We start from the raw sequence: 3,759 nt of genomic DNA, 5'->3' as shown, positions 1-3,759 counted from the left end.
GAAGTTAGTGGAGGAAATGTGGATGTGTTTCTGGAGATTGTGTTATTGGGAAGTTAGTTGAGTTGATGAGGACGTGTTTCTGGTGGTTGTGTTATTGCGAAGTTAGTGAAGGTGATGAGGATGTGTTTCTAGAGGTTGTGTTATTGGGAAGTTAGTGGAGGTGAAGTGGGTCGATTTCTGGTGGTTCGGTAACTGACGAGTTAGTGGAGTTGATGAGGAGGTGTTTCTGGAGGTTGTGTTATTGGGAAGTCAGTGGAGGTGATGAGGATGTGTTCCTGGAGGTTGTGTTATTGGGAAGTTATTGGAGGTGATGAGGATGTGTTTCTGGAGGTTGTGTTATTGGGAAGTTAGTGGAGGTGATGAGGATGTGTTTCTGGAGGCTGTGTTATTGGGAAGTTAGTGGAGGTGATGAGGACGTGTTTCTGGAGGTTCAATTATTGGGAAGCTAGTGGAGGTGATGAGGATGTGTTTCTGGAGGTTGTGTTATTGGGAAGTTAGTGGAGGTGATGAGGATGTGTTCCTGGAGGTTGGGTTATTGGGAAGTTAGTGGAGGTGATGTGGATGTGTTTCTGGAGGTTGTGTTGTTGGGAAGTTAGTGGAGGTGATGAGGATGTGTTTCTGGAGGTTGTGTTATTGGGAAGTTAGTGGAGGTGATGAGGATGTGTTCCTGGAGGTTGGGTTATTGGGAAGTTAGTGGAGGTGATGTGGATGTGTTTCTGTAGTTGGTGTTATTGGGAAGTTAGTGGAGGGGATCAGGATGGTTTTCTAGGGTTTGGGTCATTAGGAAGATGGTGGATGTGATGAGAATGGATTTCTCGAGGTTTTGTTATTGGGGAGTTAATGGAGGTGATGTGGATGTGTTTCTGGAGGTTGTGTTATTGGGAAGTCAGTGGAGGTGATGAGGATGTGTTCCTGGAGGTTGCGTTATTGGGAAGTTAGTGGAGGTGATGAGGATGTGTTTCTGGAAGTTGTGTTATTGGGAAGATAGTGGAGTTGATGAGGACGTGTTTCTGGAGGTTGTATTATTGGGAAGTTAATGGAGGTGATGAGGATGTGATTCTGGAGGTTGTTTTATTGTGAAGTTAGTGGAGGTGATGAGGATGTGTTTCTGGAGGTTGTGTTATTGGGAAGTTAATGGAGGTGATGAGGATGTGATTCTGGAGGTTGTGTTATTGTGAAGTTAGTGGAGGTGATGAGGACGTGTTTCTGGAGGTTGTGTTATTGGGAAGTTAATGGAGGTGATGAGGATGTGATTCTGGAGGTTGTGTTATTGTGAAGTTAGTGGAGGTGATGAGGATGTGTTTCTGGAGGTTGTGTCATTGGGAAGTTAGTGGAGTTGATGAGGACGTGTTTCTGGAGGTTGTGTTATTGGGAAGTTAGTGGAGGTGATGTGAACATGTTTCTGGAGGTTGTGTTATTGGGAAGTTAGTGTAGATGATGAGGATGTCTTTCTGGAGGTTGTGTGATTGGGAAGTTAGTGGAGGTGTTGAGGATATGTTCCTGCAGGTTGTGTTATTGGGAAGTTAGTGGAGGTGATGAGGATGTGGTTCTGGTGGTTGTGTTATTGGGAACTTAGTGGAGTTGATGAAGATGTGTTTCTGGAGGTTGTGTTATTGAGAAGTTATTAGAGGTGATGAGGACGTGTTTCTGGAGGTTGTGTTATTGGGACGTTAGTGGAGGTGATGAGGACGTGTTTCTGGAGGTTGTTTTATTGGGAAGTTATTGGAGGTGCTGAGGACGTGTTTCTGGAGGTTGTTTTATTGGGAAGTTATTGGAGTTGATGAGGACGTGTTTCTGGAGGTTGTGTTATTGGGAAGTTAGTGGAGTTGATGAGGATGTGTTTATGGAGGTTGTTTTATTGGGAAGTTAGTGGAGGTGATGAGGACGTGTTTCTGGAGGTTGAGTTATTGGGAAGCTAGTGGAGGTGATGTGTTTCGATTTCTGGTGGTTCTGTAATTGAGGAGTTAGTGGAGTTGATGAGGATGTGTTTCTGTAGTTGGTGTTATTGGGAAGTTAGTGGAGTTGATGAGGATGTGTTCCTGCAGGTTGTGTTATTGGGAAGTTAGTGGAGGAAATGTGGATGTGTTTCTGGAGGTTGTTTTATTGGGAAGTTAGTGGAGGTGATGTGGATGTGTTTCTGGAGGTTGTGTTATTCGGCAGTTAGTGGAGGTGACGAGAATGTGTTTCTGGAGGTTGTGTTATTGGGAAGTTAGTGGAAGTGATGAGGACGTGTTTCTGGACGTTATGTTATAGGGAAGTTAGTGGAGGTGATGAGGATGTGTTTCTTGAGGTTGTGTTATTGGGAAGTTAGAGGAGGTGATGTAGATGGGGTTCTGGAGGCTGTGTTATTGGGAGGTTATTGTAGGTGATGGGGACGTGTTTCTGGAGGTTGTTTTATTGGGAAGTTATTGGAGGTGATGAGGACGTGTTTCTGGAGGTTGAGTTATTGGGAAGCTAGAGGAGGTGAAGTGGTTCGATTTCTGGTGGTTCTGTAATTGAGGAGTTAGTGGAGTTGATGAGGATGTTTTTCTGGAGTTGGTGTTATTGGGAAGTTAGTGGAGTTGCTGAGGATGTGTTCCTGCAGGTTTGTGTTATTGGGAAGTTAGTGGTGGTGATGAGGATGTGGTTCTGATGGTTGTGTTATTGGGAAGTTAGTGGAGGTTATGTGAATGTGTAAATGGTGGTTGTGTGATTGGGAGGTTAATGGAGGTTATGAGGATGTGTTTCTGGAGGTTGTGTTATTGGGAAGTTAGTGGAGGTGATGAGGATGTGTTTCTGGAGGTTGTGTTATTGGGAAGTTAGTGGAGGTGATGAGGATGTGTTTCTGGAGGTTGTATTATTGGGAAGTTAGTGGAGGTTATGAGGATGTATTTCTGGAGGTTGTGTTATTGGGAGGTTAGTGGAGGTGATGAGGATGGGTTTCTGGAGTTTGAGTTATTGGGAAGTTAATGGAGGTGATGAGGATGTGTTTCTGGAGGTTGTGTTATTGGGAAGTTATTGGAGGTGATGTGGATGTGTTTCTGGAGGTTGTGTTATTGGGAAGTTAGTTGAGTTGATGAGGACGTGTTTCTGGTGGTTGTGTTATTGCGAAGTTAGTGAAGGTGATGAGGATGTGTTTCTAGAGGTTGTGTTATTGGGAAGTTAGTGGAGGTGAAGTGGGTCGATTTCTGGTGGTTCGGTAACTGACGAGTTAGTGGAGTTGATGAGGAGGTGTTTCTGGAGGTTGTGTTATTGGGAAGTCAGTGGAGGTGATGAGGATGTGTTCCTGGAGGTTGTGTTATTGGGAAGTTATTGGAGGTGATGAGGATGTGTTTCTGGAGGTTGTGTTATTGGGAAGTTAGTGGAGGTGATGAGGATGTGTTTCTGGAGGCTGTGTTATTGGGAAGTTAGTGGAGGTGATGAGGACGTGTTTCTGGAGGTTCAATTATTGGGAAGCTAGTGGAGGTGATGAGGATGTGTTTCTGGAGGTTGTGTTATTGGGAAGTTAGTGGAGGTGATGAGGATGTGTTCCTGGAGGTTGGGTTATTGGGAAGTTAGTGGAGGTGATGTGGATGTGTTTCTGGAGGTTGTGTTGTTGGGAAGTTAGTGGAGGTGATGAGGATGTGTTTCTGGAGGTTGTGTTATTGGGAAGTTAGTGGAGGTGATGAGGATGTGTTCCTGGAGGTTGGGTTATTGGGAAGTTAGTGGAGGTGATGTGGATGTGTTTCTGTAGTTGGTGTTATTGGGAAGTTAGTGGAGGGGATCAGGATGGTTTTCTAG

Source organism: Scyliorhinus torazame, unplaced genomic scaffold (assembly GCF_047496885.1).
Source record: "Scyliorhinus torazame isolate Kashiwa2021f unplaced genomic scaffold, sScyTor2.1 scaffold_70, whole genome shotgun sequence".
In the NCBI taxonomy this organism is placed as follows: domain Eukaryota; kingdom Metazoa; phylum Chordata; class Chondrichthyes; order Carcharhiniformes; family Scyliorhinidae; genus Scyliorhinus; species Scyliorhinus torazame.
The sequence above is the reverse complement of the archived record's forward strand: the minus strand, read 5'-3'. Positions refer to the sequence as shown.